This window comes from Petaurus breviceps, unplaced genomic scaffold (assembly GCF_028583685.1).
Source record: "Petaurus breviceps papuanus isolate PSGF00001 unplaced genomic scaffold, PetGlider_PUasm1.0 186, whole genome shotgun sequence".
Lineage (NCBI taxonomy): Eukaryota > Metazoa > Chordata > Mammalia > Diprotodontia > Petauridae > Petaurus > Petaurus breviceps.
Genome location: NW_027185798.1, coordinates 8,283,099 through 8,298,469, shown reverse-complemented (window position 1 = coordinate 8,298,469; position 15,371 = coordinate 8,283,099).

The window sequence follows — 15,371 nt, the reverse complement described above, 5'->3', positions numbered from 1 at the left end:
ACTGGGTTAAAGACTCATGTCATTCTACAAAACCTGCTGGAAAAACCTGAAAAGCAGACTGAGAGAAATTAGGCATAAATTGACATTGAAATCATTCGCTACAATAAGCACCTACTGGATATGACATAGATATAAAGGATCATGTCATGAACAAATTATAGAAGATGGGAAGAAAATATTGCTTATCCTTATGAATAGGGAGAAAATTACTGACCAAATATATGATAAATATGAACACAGGAGACAAAATGGAAAATTTTGATAACATAACTTTGAAAAGGTTTTGCATGAACAAAACTGCATTTGAATAAGAAGGGAGATTGTTAATGGGGTAAAATCCTTTTCGGCAAATTTCTCTAATAAAGGTCTAATAATCAAGATATGTAGGAACTGACATTAATATATAAGAACAAGAGCTATTCCCCACTAGATAAATGCTCAAAGGACACAAGCAGGAAGTTTTTAAGGAAACAGTAGAAGGAAAGGTAACAAGAATTTATTAAGCACCTTGTGCTAGATTCTGTGGTAAATGCTTTACAAATATTGTCTTATTTGACCCTCACAAAAACCCTAGAAGGTAGGTGCTGTTACTATTCCCATTTTACAGTTGGAAAAGCTGAGGCAGCAGACAGTAAGTGGCTTGCCAACACAGGTAGGAAGTATCTGAGTCTGGAGTTAGGTCTTCTTGACTCCAGGCTTTAGTCAATGCACCACACGGCTGCCAAACTATCAACAACCAGGTTTTGAATAAATGCTCCAATTACTAAAAATATAAGATAAATGTAAATAAATAAAACTCTGAAGTGTTCTATCTCATACCTAGCAAATTAGCAAAGGTGACCAAAATAAAATGACAATTGTTGGAGGGGCTGTGGGAGGAAGAACATACTGATACACTGCTGGTGGACTTGTGCTGTGTTCTAACCATTCTGGAGACAGTTTGGGACTATACCCAGTCACTAAACTTTGTATGCCATTTGATCTAGGGAAACTGCTACTATACTATGAATGTAACCCAAAGAGATCAAAGAGAGAAAGACCCAGATGTACAAAAATATTTATAGCATGACTTTTTTGTTGTAGCAAAGATCTTAAAAACAAAATGGGTACTCACCAACTGGGGAATGGTTGAACAAATTATGGTACAGAAATATAATGGAATATTATTGCCCCTTAAGAAATAAGGAAAAATGACAGGTTTAGAAAAACCTGTAAAAACTGATTAGTTATCAGAACCAGAAAAAAATAATTAAGAATATTGCAACTTAAGATTTTCCAGATCTCAAAAACAGGGCCTTAATCCCCAAGGGATTTAGAAGGGATAACTATTATAGGATCCTTGAACAAAGAATGGTCAAGGTTGAGCAAAGGTTCAGAGTTTAGATAAGAGTTCAGTCAATGGTTTGTTTCATCAAACTGAAAAATAGTCACCTAGCTTTTGGCATAAACTTGGAGAATCAATACCCCTTTGACCAATTCCTTTTAAGGATTCTTTAGATGATCAAACTGTGAACTCAAGAAATACTTCCACTAACTGAAGTAATCAATGACTTTTCCCCTCTCTTACTCTGACCATTGCCCAGCTATCTTCAGGGCATGGGAATAAACCTATGGGAATAATAAATCTAGCTATGGCATTAGCTAGATTAAGGTATTTTCTATTCTGAGTCTGGTTGCTGCTGTTGTTGTACAGTACTTTCAGTTGTTCCTGACTCTTCTCTTCCCCACTTGGGGATTTCTTGGTTTGCTATTTCCTTCTCCAGCTCATTTTACTACTAGGGAAATTGAGGCAAACAGGGTGAAGTGACTTGCCCAGAGTCACATAGCTTATAAGTGTCTGAGACCAGATTTAACCTCATGAAGATGAGTCTTCCTGACTCCAGGCCTCACTCTATCCACTGTGCCACCTAATTGCCTTAATCTCTTTCCTGGACCTTAGCTTTGTTCCTATCCGTTTGTACTTTTTCCTCAAAGAAAGAGTTCAATCTTAACTTAGAGGAAAAGGATTAGTGGAAGGTCATTTGTTTCTTAAGAAACTTAATTCAGTACTGACAATGATTCCTTGTTTCTGGTAAGACTAGAAAGGACTTTACAGTGCAGAAAGATTTATTTCTTAATTTTTTCAGTGGTAATAAAAAGGAAACTTCTCTAGAAGGGAAGGACCCTTATTTACCTCATCTGGAGTCAGATTTTAAATTCTGGATGGCTGTCCCTGAAGAGAACCACAAGTTGGAAGCCATCCTCTTCTTCTGCCCCAGATGGAATACCCCAAGGCAGGGGTGGGGAACCTGAGACCCTAAAGCTTCATGTGGCCTTCTAGGTCTTTAAGTGTGATCCTTTGACTGAATCAAAGTTTTACAGAACAAATTCCTTTATTTTCATTGACACATTTAATCATTCTTTTATATCTTTACCTTATTTTTAAAGTGAATGTATTTGAAATACCAAAGTATAAAATAAGTTTCAATGAAATGATCCTCCCAGATTGACTGGCACAATTAGAACATCAGTAAGCCACAAGGGCTAAATTGACAGCTGCTATACTCATTATTTAGGTCTGACTTCCCCTGCCTGACTGGCAGAACTAAGCCCATCAAGCTGGTTGCAGAGAATTTATGGGAGTCAAGTATGTCATTCGGTTATCAGCTTTTGACAATGGTGCACTGTGTTTCTGTTTGAAGTGGGATCTGTGAATAGTTGCACAGCTTGACGGTATTTTTTAATTCTGTCTGCTTAATAGCCCATCATGTCAAAGAAGACACCTGAAGGAAGAAAACAGGTTTTCTTTAATGAGGACTGGAAATTGCAATATTATCTTGCTTCTGCTTAAGATAAGATGATGTCCTTGCTTTGTGATACTGCAATATCAACAGTAAAGAAATTCAATGCTCATCAGCATTATAATATTCATAAGAACCAAAAATATTTGACTTTAGAGAGAGAAGCTTGAAAGGATGTATTGCAGAAATTAAAAGATGAAAAGCAAAAGCAAAGACAATTCTTTCAAGCAGCAATAAGACCTAGAAATAATGCCACTGGAGCAGCTCAAGAAGTAGTTCATATACTTGGGGAAAAGGGGACACCATTCAGTGATGTAGAAATTGTGAAAGAATGCCTTGCCGAAGTTGTAGGGTGATTTGATTTCCTATAACGTTTCAAAGTATAAACTGCCTTTTTCAAGGAGAACCATAACTGATCAGCAGCTTGAATTCGCCTTCATCTTCACAGAAAAAGTTCATGTAATATTTCAAAAGGAAAATATATATTATTCAACTGCTTTTGATGAATCAACTGATACTTCTGAATTGGTGCAGATTTTATACTCCATTCGGTTCATAACAGAAGATTTCCCTTGCTATGAAGTTACTCTCTTTGGGCACTCTTGTGAACAGAACACAGAGCAGAGATATCTTCACCAACTTTCAAGATAAATGTCATGCAGTTGGACTGAATTGGTAAATTTAGTGAGTGTATGTGCAGCTGGTGCACCTTCCATGACAGGAAAACATTTTATTTTTATTTTTTATTATTATTGCACAGATTTTATTATTTTTATTATTATTATTGCACAGATTTTTAAAAAGCATTACCAGATCCAGTTGCTCTCATTTCTCTTCATTGCATCTTATTCAGCAAAATCTCTGTGTTAAAGCTACTATTTCAAATGATACTTTGCAACATGTTATAATTATTGTTAACTATATTTCTGCAAATGTTAACACGGCATCATCAGTTTTGTAACATGCTAATGTTGAACACTGAGGTATTCAGTGTGGATTTCCCTTATCTTTATTTTTTTTTTGCTTTTTTTTTGGAGGGAGAAGGTAGGGCAATTGGGATTAAGTAACTTGCCCAAGGTCACATGGCTAGTTTTTGTGTTAAGTGTCTGAGGCCAGATTTGAACTCAGGTCCTCCTGACTCCATGGCCGGTGTTCTATTCACTGAGCCACCTAGCTGCCCCTCCCTTATCTTTCTAAAGTACATTGGCTATTGTTAGTAACAGGGGTTAGCCAAAATTTTATTTTTGTGAGAACAGATAATTAAATTTTATGAAGAACAGAATCAGCAAAGTGAATTATTGAAAGAAGACTTCTATAGGAATGCTGCATTTCTGTGTGATATCATGTCAAATCAGAACCACGTGAATATTTTTTTAAATTTTTTTATTTTAGACAAATCAAAACTTAAGTATATGATAAGAAAAGAAAAAAGAAATATTATAAATGTAAAGAAAAGAAAAAAACATGTTACATGCAAAACAGAATGAGAGTATTGAGAATATATAACAGTAACCTATCATTTCAAGAAAGTCTATATATTAAATACTGCGCTTTCTGTTGAAAGCTTCCTTGTAGGTTTTCTTTTTTTCTCTGCTTTATGCTTTTTCTTTGTTCTTTTTTCCCTTCCTCCCTGCTACTCACCACCTAAAGGCTACAATTGAGCATGGTTACATTTATATATTTATACATTTATATATAGGTATTCATATACACACACATACATCCATACACACATACTCTCCCTAAGAGATTCCGCTACTAATCTTATTATGTCTGTACATCTCTTTTTTCCTATCCCCCCTAACTCCTCTACTTTACTTCTACCTGCTACCTTGTCCATCAATTATTTAACTTACCCCCACTCCAGCAACCCCTCCATTCTCCACCCATTCCCCTGAATCTTAACACCCTTCTATACTCCCATTTAACCTATTCCCTCTCCCATCCCCTAAAGATCCCTCCTTCATCCTCTCCCCCTCACTATTCCCTGAGAGTTTTATTGCTTTTTAAATTTAGAAGACTTTTATACTCTTCTAGATGTATATTTATTTTCTCCTCTTAAGAGGAAAATTCCATTCCAGATGAAAGGAGGTTTCCAGAACTAACAGTCTCCCTCCCCCATCTAGTTCTTTTGTATCGGTTCTTCCTCTGGTACCTTATTTGTCTAAGATAATTACTCTTTTAGCTCTTCTTGAATGGTTTTACTTTTTAAAGTCACATCATACTCAGGTCTATCCCAATCTTTCTTATATGCTACCTGATTACTAGTAACAGTTTTAGACATAGACTTTACATTTTCTATACATAAAAGGTAAACATTCCATCCTTATCTAGTCCCTTGTAATTGGTCATTAGTACGTGCCTTCTACTTCTCTTGGTTTTTGTATGTCAAATCTTCTACTGAGTTCAGGTCTTCTTTTTTTAACAGAGTTCTGAAAGTCTGACAGTTGATCAAATGTCCATTTTTTTATCGATTCGAAATTATGCTTAGCTTTGCTGGCTATGATCATTTTGGCCAGAGGCCCAGTTCTTTTGCTCTTTATCAATCTGCGTTTTTTTTAGTGTTGCCAATGCCAGGATTTGTGTGATTCTTATTGTGGTGCCATCATATGGAAATGGCGTTTTTCTAGTTGCTCCTAATATTTTGTCCTTATCTCAGGGTTTCAGACTTTAGCTTTATCATTCCTGTCAGTTTTCCTTCTAGGATCTCTTTCAGGTGATGATCGCTGGAATTTTCTATTTCCACTTTTCCCTCTTGTTCTAATGCTTCAGGACAATTTTCTTTAGTATATTATTGTATCGAGAATCTTGATTTTTTTATCAGAACTTTCAGGAAGTTCAATTATTCTTATGTTTTCTTGATCTGTTCTCTAAATCCATTGTTTTTCTTATGAGATGTTTCACATTCTCTTCTATTTTTTTCATTATATTATATGTGTGTATATGTATATATATATATATAATTTTTTGATCTCTTATGACTTTGCTAGCTTCCCCTTGCCCAATTCTAATTTTCAAGGAGTCAGTTTCTTCCTTGAGATTCTGTATCTCCTTTCCTAGTTGGTTGACTTTCTTGTCATAATCTTCTAGTTTTTTTTCTTACGCTATTCTTATTTTTCTTTTTAATTTTTCCTCTATCTCTATCATTTGACATTTAAAGTCTTTTCTTAAAGTTCTTCGATGAATTCTTTTTGGGCAGGTGACCATTTAACATTACTCTTTGCTGCAATATCCTCCTCTAAAGATGAACCCTGGTCTTTTCTATTCCCACGGTAGCTCTCTATGGTTGGATTCTCTCTCCTTTGCCTGTGCATTTTTTTGTAATAATTTAGTTTTTATACTCACCTCTAGTCCCAGGGGATGGGGGATGGTGCCTCTGGCCTCTGATCCTCTTTATTTCTCCCCTGGGACCTTGAACTCGAACCAGCCTCCTGTAAGTTCCCACAGCCAGCAGCCTCCCAGCCCTCCTGCTTCTGCACTTCCAGGGCATGTACTGGTTCCTTCTCACCTTGCAGCACAACTGGGTCTGGTGTTTCTGGACAGCAGGGGATCCTTCATCTTGAATACTTCTTTGCAAGTTAAAATTAAGTCTGTATGGGATGTGGCCAAAAAAAAAAAATCCAAACACTTTGAAAAAAGCTATCTTTTTTCAAAACACTTCTTCTAAAGGAAATTTTGGACAAACATTTTCCCCAGTTAGTCATTGATGAGCAGGATGATGTATGCTAATCATTAGAAGACTCTGCAGTTGTTATAGACCAATTAATCGGAGAATACAATGAAAGGCTCCCTGACTTTAAGAATGATGATATCACACTCAGATGAGTATTTCAGCCTCATCTAGCTGATATCACCAAGGCACTAGAGAACTACAGAAGGAATTGATTGAGCTCTCAGTAGATGACATTTGGAAATCATTCTTTGATGCTAAGGAAGATCCAATTGAAATACAGAAAAATGCAGTAGGATACCCACACCTTCAGCCACATGCTTGGAAAATGTTTTCTTGCTTTTCACCCCCTTATGGCTGCAAATCTACATTCTCCTACCTAACCCAAATCAAGATGCCCTTAAGGTCCTAAATGACTGATACCCATCTAGGGTCACCTGAAACTGGGGACCTACATGATGCAACCAAATATTCAAATGTTTTCCAACAAAAAGTAGACACAACAAAGTCATTATAAGGTTAGTTGGCTTTAAAATCAACAAATGGCTTTCATTTTTTGAAAATATGAAGTACATAGTAGTTAGATTTTTACAAAATAGTGTACATTTTTAAGTATATCTAATTGAAAAATGGTGGCCTTATCCAATTACAGCTAAATATTAATGCAGCCTTCCAACAGGAAAAGATTCTCCACCCCTGCCCCAAGGCATCAGCTTTTAAATTTTCTCCCACTCCCTCATAGACAATAGATTGGAGAAGCTTCATTTGCCAGGGTTAAGACAGGGACCTTAACCCAAGATTCAGGGAGATGCTTCCTTGTAGTGTGATGAACCATGATACAGGTGTCACTTACAGTTATTTCTGGAGGTTGTGGTATTGTGTGACACCTCCACCATTTAAAGAAGGCAGCTTTTTTGTCTCCAAGAATCTTCTTTTGAAAACCAGGTGGATCCAGAGAGAAATCCCAGCTAACAGCTGGCTTATGTGTATGTTTCAGGAGCAAGGAGAGAGCTGGCAAGAAGGGAGGATCGGGTGGGAGGGCAATAAGGGAAGGCTGGAGCCCAGGGACTTGTCCCCAGGAATGGCCCCAAGAATGGCTCCAATTTGAGGTGGGGCAGGAAGAGGGCAGGGGTGGGGCCCCAGTGACTCTACCAGGAAGGCTCAGGTCCTTTTCCTGCCCATCCCCAAAGCAGAAACCTTAGCTTCAAGGAAGTCTCATCTCAGTGTAACCTGTGCCCTATTTAGGGATCAGTTCCAATTCCCTCCAGCCTCTCCTCAATTAGAGAAGGCTTTCCATGGAAGAACTGAGGGAAGGGTTCCAGCTGCCCCTAGGTTTACTCCTTTGTATCTCTGAACTTAATCCCCTTATGGGGTGCTTGGATGCTTGTTATTGGAAACCCAATTCCAAGACCACATTTCTCCCTATGTGATAGTAATGGCAATTGAAGATTCCCCTGTATTGGCTTGGTTTTCAAATTGATTGTGTTAAAACCCAGAGCTTGTTGATCCCACCTGTGGGATGGGCTTGTTGATGTGGGGGGGGGGGGGGGGGTCCTGAACTGGGAGGAGCTGGTGATGTGGATTTGGAGAGACGCTGGAGAGAGGCGGAAGATTTTTTTTTGGAGGCAGCACCTCGTGGAGGGGGAGGGACTGGGGGGGTTGCTGGTGGCCGCTTTGAGTTGCCCTGGACTTTTGAGACCTGCCCCCTGGGCTGCCGGGGACTGGGGAGACATGGCTGTTTTGCTGGTGCTTTGTCTGTCTGTTTTGGTGTTGTTTTGCCGGGTTTGTCCACTGGTGAAGGACTGTCCTTTTGTTGGGGAGGTCCTGGAGCCTGGCTGTTCGCTGAGGGGCCCTGGGACTGTCCTGCAGACAGAGAGTGGATGCTGTCCACTGGTGAGGGACAGTACTGTTGTTGCAGGGGTCTGGAGACTGTCCTGCAGACAGAGTGAATACTGTCCACTGGTGAAGGGCGGTGCTGTTGTTGCGGGGGTCTGGGGGCCTTTCTGTTGGTTCGGAAGCCCTGAAGAAGGATTTTCTTGTTGTATGTTTGCGGAAATCCTGGGAGAGGGCTTTGCTAATGTGTTCAGGGGTTCTAGGACTGTTCTACAGACAGAGGATGAATTCATGAAGGGACTGGCAATGTATCTTGTGGCCTTGCTAAGCCTTGTCTCCCCAGGAACTAAGATTGCTGAGAATTTGCCTCGTGTCGGAATGAAGAGAAGACCTCCGTTTGGGTATTAAGTGCTGTGTTTGGACTTGATGTGGCTCTGGGGTGGATTCAGTTGTGATCCAGGGGTGGGGAACTTTTGACCTTGTGTTTGGTAACTAATCTCCATTTAAGAGGAGGGGCTTTGTGGTGGACTTAGTTGGGGTATAGCCTAGGGGTGGAGAAGTATTTAGAACAGAGACTTTGTAATTGATTGAATGATTGGGGGGTCCTGGGGTGGGGTAGTCCTTGGAGATTATTTAATCACACTTAGTAAATGCTGTATTTTGAATGATGTCATGTTTTGATCTTCTCTGTTCTTGGTTTGTCACTGAATAAAATAGAGAGCACCTATGCTGGTATTTTGAACCTGGGAAGTTGCCTTTGCTTGGTATTATATTACACCCTACTATCAAAACACCATCCTTGACAGTTTTCTCCCCAGCCCAAGGACCCTATGCCTAGTAATAACTCATGACTGGGCCCTGTAAGGGTTATGGGATTTAAAGATCTCCCATGCCCCATGGACGTGCTGACATAGCAGAGCAAGAGAAAGTGAAAAGCCGAGCTAACGGTCCTGCAGTTGGCAGTTGGTGGCGGTTGCCTTTTTTTTTTTTTGAGTTAGGACTCCTGCTGAGGACTGCCAGGGGCCGGAGCTGCTGGGAGCGCTCTTCCAGGACGCTGGGTGGTTGCTGTGAGTGGGGAGAGGAGGACCTTTGCCTGAGGTAGCCTGTTCTGTTTTAAAGGCTTGAAAATGTGGGTGCTTTCTACTTTATCTACCTGTGCCAATATCATAACTACTCTGATGGCTTTCACTTTCTGGTTTTGGGACTCAGTCTTTTGGTATCTTAATAAATTTTCTAGTTTATTTCCCCAAATGGCAAACCTGACGTATTTTGTGATGGATAATTATATCAGCATATTTGTAATCTCTATAGGCATTGTGAATATGGCATTGCTGATACAGGCCCCAATAGGACAAACTACCTTTCCCCACAATTACTCATGGGTGGGCCCCAGTAAGACAAACTATCTTTCCCCATCACAAGAACAAGCTGACCTCTGAAGAAATTCTCTTATGAAAACAAGACTATCTTGTAACCACAGAATTATCACGTATTGATTCTCAAAGTTATCATATTCAATGCAGAGGTCAAGCTACAGACATCAACTCTCAGAGCTGTCTTGCTACAGATGTAACAGACCTAATACACCCCTGAAAAACTTCTTCCCCTGTTTTCCAGTAGTGACCAAGGTTGTAAGTTATCACCTAATTAGCATATCTGTCAGATAATCCACTCTTTTCCTACATAAGCTTTATCATCATTCCTGTTAAGTTGCAAGTTCCTTCAGGAGCTCTGCCGCCATGTTGGCATTACAATAAACCTTTGCCAACTTGGCCTGAAGAATGCATGATTCCATGAATTCATTCCAAATGACCTTGTCCAGTACGCTGGTCTTTGGGGAATCCCTGAACCTCTCAAACCACATCACCCCCATGATAGTGAGTGGGAGAGGTGAAAACTTCTCAGCCTAATATCCTAAAGTCTAGTAAGGTTTCTTGTGGGAACAGGTCTGTTTTTGGTTTCATCTTTCCCCCTTATTTACTATTTCCACATCAGCATTAAGCCCTTTAGGAGTCTTTCAGCCCCCACCCTTGCTGTAGAACTTTTCCCTTCCCTTGCTTTAGCATTTGCCAAATAAAGACATGAACAATACCCTGTTTCCCTGTTCTTGGCCTTTTTCCATGCCCAAGACTGTGAACCCGCCTCCCAGCCAATAAGGGATAGTGGTGGGCTTCTTAGCTCTTTGTCAATGGAGAAGGTTTCTCACTCAGATTGTAAGCCTGGCTCCCATCCAATGGGAGAAGGGACAGTGATGGGAGGGGGCTTGACTGCATTAGGGTATAAATTCTTGCTCTGTCTTCTATAACACACCTCATTTCACTGGTTCCTACTGGTGTGAGGGATGCCTTCTTCTCACCAGAACTGAATAAAACTTCCTGTTCTTTCCTCAAGGCACCTCTGATTTTTAATTTTTTGGCAGGGGATTTTTGGGGTCCCCATGCCCCGCACAATAGGTCCTACTTCCTCCCTGATGATCTCTTCCCTGTGTTGATGTTTAGAGTTAGGAGAGTGGTTCAGGTGTCAAACAATTCACTTAGACCTTCTCTGCAGCCATTGGGAGCTTTATTTATTGTGTAAGCAAACACAGGCCTCCTTAGCAAGAAAGGTAAGTGAGACCCTGATATTTGGGGGTGTTATGCTTACATGGAGATTTCAGAACAATGATGTAGTTTTAGAGGGTTTTATGGGAGTCAAAGATTAAAGACAGGACAAGAAAGGATTTTATAATGAAGAATGAGGGAGACAATTGGAATTCTTTATGATTTAAGGATTTAAGGACAGGACAGGAGGATACAGGTTAAAAATTAAAGGACCCCAGGAACACAGGATAAGAGAGACAAGAGCAATTCTTTTGGTATAGTTTCAAGATAAGGGGGAAAAGACTTCAGGATGTTTTCAAGTTACAGAATAAGCTACAGGGCCTCACAAAGTATTGGAAAAGAAAGCCTTAATATTATTTTTTAACCCTTAGGGCACCATTTGTATCCACATCACTTGGGTCTCACAATAGCTGGCAGGCAGGGTGACAGAGACCTCCCACATGTCCAGCTCATTCTTTATGACCTCTCTGCAGCTTTGGACACTTTAGATGAGGTTGAATTGACCTTAGAGCCCCCTTTTCAGTTTGCTTTTTATGTACTGTCTTTCCCATTAGAACATAAGCTCCCTACATTCTTATAAAGGGGCCAAGAAGATAGAATGGTTGAAATGGTCACAAGCATATATTAAGCATCTATGTGACAAAGGCCAAGTAGCATAGTAAGTGTGGGCAATGCATGAACAAGAGGAAAAACAAGATTCTGCCCCCAGGAGCTTACAATGGATTGAGGGCATAGAAGAGTTTACATAGAAAAACTGGCAGAAGAGGCTGCCCTGCTGGAGACAAGGAAAGAGAAACTGAGGCAGAGCCCGGGAGGTAGGGAGGAGGAGGGTGAGGGAGCACATGTGGGAGGGATGCTCTGTGTGTGCATGTGATGTCCAGAAAAGTCTGTCAGCTTTTTATCAGGGTGCCCACAGGCTTGGACTTGCTGTCACTTTCCAGGGCAGAGCTTGCAACTTCCCTATTTTCCCTTTCTCTTAGAAGATGTCTGGCAGCGGGTCAGTTGGTGCATCTGAAGCCAGATGAAGTGGGAGGGCAGAGGCCCTTGTGCAAAGCCACCTCAGGGCCTCAGCTCAGTTCCCCATTGGCATCGGGCAAAGCCCTGTGGCAGTGGAGACAGCCAAGGTAAGAGACCTCAACATGGCAGCCAGGTGGCAGAGTGCAGAGAACCTGGATTTGGTGTCAGAAGACCTGAGTCCAAACCCCACCCTAGACACTTCCAAGCTGTGGGGCCTTTGGCTTCTATCTGAGGAGATTCTTAGTTTCCTCACTTATAAAAGGATGGTAATAATCATACCTAGCAGGCTGGTTGTGCAGGTCAAATGCAAGAAGGCAAAGCATTTTGCCACCATTAAAGGATTATTTAAATGCTTATTATTTCTATTGAGTTAGAAGGGGGAAGAGGTATGAGATCATCCTTTTCTCATTAAAGTTTGAAACAATTTATGCCTCCTCTTCCCTCCCCCACCCCATCCATCTCCAAGGGGACAATGGGGAGGGTCTCTTTACCAACAAAGGGCTATCAATCCTACCTCACTCCTGCAGGACTACAGGATCTCTGGTCCCCTTAGCCCAGACTTGTTCTGTCCTTTGTATTGGGAAGATCCTCGGTTTCAGAGAAACCTGGGAAGATTTGTCTGATTTCATGCAGAGTGAAGTCAGCAGAACCAGAGAACAATTTATACAATAAGAACTTCATTAACACAAATACCTTTGAAAGCATTAAAAATCTCCAGGCGTACCATATATATGGGAAAGACCAGTAGTTATTGGTGTTTCCTGTCACTGTTTTATTCAGAAACAGCTAGGTGGTGCAGTGAATAGTCAGGAAGACCGGAGTTCAAATCCAGCATTAAATACCTGCTAGCTGTGTGACCTTGGGCAAATCACTTAATTTCTATTTGCCTCACTTTCCTCAACTGTTATATAGGCAGCTTAATAGCCCCTGACTCCTAAGGTTGTTGTGAAGATCCAAAGGCATAATATTTGTAAAGCATTTAGCAGTTTCTTCCATGCCTTAGGCATCCATATATCTTGGGAAATGATTCTTCAGTGCCCTCACAGTTGGGTCACCCGTATTATTGATCTCTTCTATATACATTTGGTCGAATCCAGCCAATTTGTCTTTGTTCTCTTCCTCACCATCTCTACCTCATCTAGAGGCACAGCATGGTCCCACATGTACAAATCCAGGGAGAGAGGCTTCATTTTCCTTTATGGGGGAAAGCACTTGTTGCCAAGATCTTGGTAGAGCTTTTCTATATTTCTTCTATTTGTTGTCTTCATTTCCATTTCATCCTTTAGTGCCCTTGGGATGACTTGCTTGCTTTTGTCTTTTCCCAGGCTTTCCTGAAACCAACTTTGCCATCCACTGCTTCTTTCTACCTTATGAAATGATCCTACTCATAATTTCATTTCTATCTTTGTTCATGAGATTGATTCTAAGCTTATGTTGCCTTTGGTTGCTATATTTCTCTGCTTGTCAAATAAGCTGCAATTAATTATTTTCATGGTCGTCTCCTTGCTCTGCAATAAAAGACGACCCATGTAGTTTCTTATTTGTCTTTGTTTGGGAACAGGCTAAAATTGACTCTTATTTGCTTCACCAAGAAGAACCAGTGGGACATCCTTCTATTTGGATCCAACTTCCTTCTCTCTTCTGATTCCATTTCCAGAGATTGTCAAGATCTCATTTATAGGAAATATCAAGACTGTGACAGTCCAGTTTCTTCAGAAGCACATCCAATTTGTTAGGTTGACAAAGATCTCATATCAAGAATGTCAATAGCTAAGCTGAAGTTTATAGATGGTCTAAAGCAGTGATTCTAAGCCACCTTCATCTTCTTTTGCCCCCTTCTGCCAACATCTCTACAAAGAGGTAAGGGGAAAAGGGACTACATAGGTATGAATAGCATTTTGTATTTTTTCTGTTTCATGGGTTGCCATGGCCAATGCTTTCATGCCTCAAATGGCCAGCTTTCTAGTGATGAGCTTAATCTCTATGCTCAACTAGGCTGGTTCCTAGAAAAAAGACTGAGTCCATTGCCATGACAGGACTCAAAAAAACTTCTACTATGGTTGAACTAGTTTTTGTCTTGCTTTTTAAATAGTATTTTATCCAATTGCATGTAAAGACAATTTTTAACATTCATTTTTATAAGACCTTGAATTCCAAATTTTTCTCCCCTCCCAAGGCAGCAAGCAATCTGATATACATTATACATGTGCAATTATGAAAAACATCTTTCCACACTACTCATGTTGTGAAAGAAGAAAGAGAACAAAAGGGAAAAAAAACATGAAAAAAAAGAAACTGAAAATTGTATATTTCTATCTCTATTCAGACTCCATCAGTTCTTTCTCTGGATGTGGATAGCATCTTCTATCATGTGTCTTTTGGAATTCTCTTGGATCATTGTGTTACTGAGAAGAGCTAATTCAATCACACTTGGTCATTGCACAGTGTGGCTATTACCTTGAGAAAAGTTCTCTTGGTTCCGCTCATTTCTCTTCAGCCTCAGTTAATGTAAGGTTTTCCAGGTTTTTCTAAAATCCATCTGCTCATCATTTCTTATAGCACAGTAGAATTCCATTACATTTATGTACCACAACTTGTTTGGCCATTTCCTAATTGATGGGCATCTCCTCAATTTCCAATGCTTGGACACCACAAAAACAGCTGATATAAATGTCTTTCTACATGTGGCTCCTTTTCCCTTTTTAATGATCTCTTTGGGATACAGACTTAGTAGCAATATTGGATCAAAAGGTATGCACAATTTGATTGCCCTTTGGGCATGTTTCCAAATTACTCTCCAGAAAGACTGGATCAGTTTACAACTCCACCAACAATACATTGGTGTCCCAATTTTCCCACTTCCTCTACAACATTCATAATTTTCCTTTTCTGTCATATTAGCCCATCTGAAAGGTGTGGGGTACTTCCTTAGACTTGTTTTAATTTGTATTTCTCTAATCAATAATGATTTAGAGCATTCTTTTCATATGATTATAGATACCTTTGATTTTTTTCATCTGAAAACTGCTTGTTCATATCTTTTCACCATTTATCATTTGGGAAATGACTTGAATTCTCATAAATTTGACTCAATTCTCAATATATTTGAGAAATGAAGCCATTATCAGAGACATTTGGTGAAAAAACTGTTTCCCAACTTTCTGCTTTCCTTCTAATCTTGGTTGTATTCCTTTTGTTTGTGCAAAAAATTTTAAATTTAAAATAACCAAAATTATCCATTTTCCATTTTGTATTGCTCTCTATCTCTTATTTAGTCAGAAATTCTTCCCTTCTCCATAGATCTGACAGGTAAACTATTCCCTCCTCCCATAATTTGACAATGACATCACCCTTTATATCTAAATCATATACCCATTTTTACCCTATCTTGTTATATAGTGTGAGATGTTGCTCTAAACCATGTTTCTGCCATGCTATTTTCCAGTTTTCCCAATAGTTTTTGTCAAATAG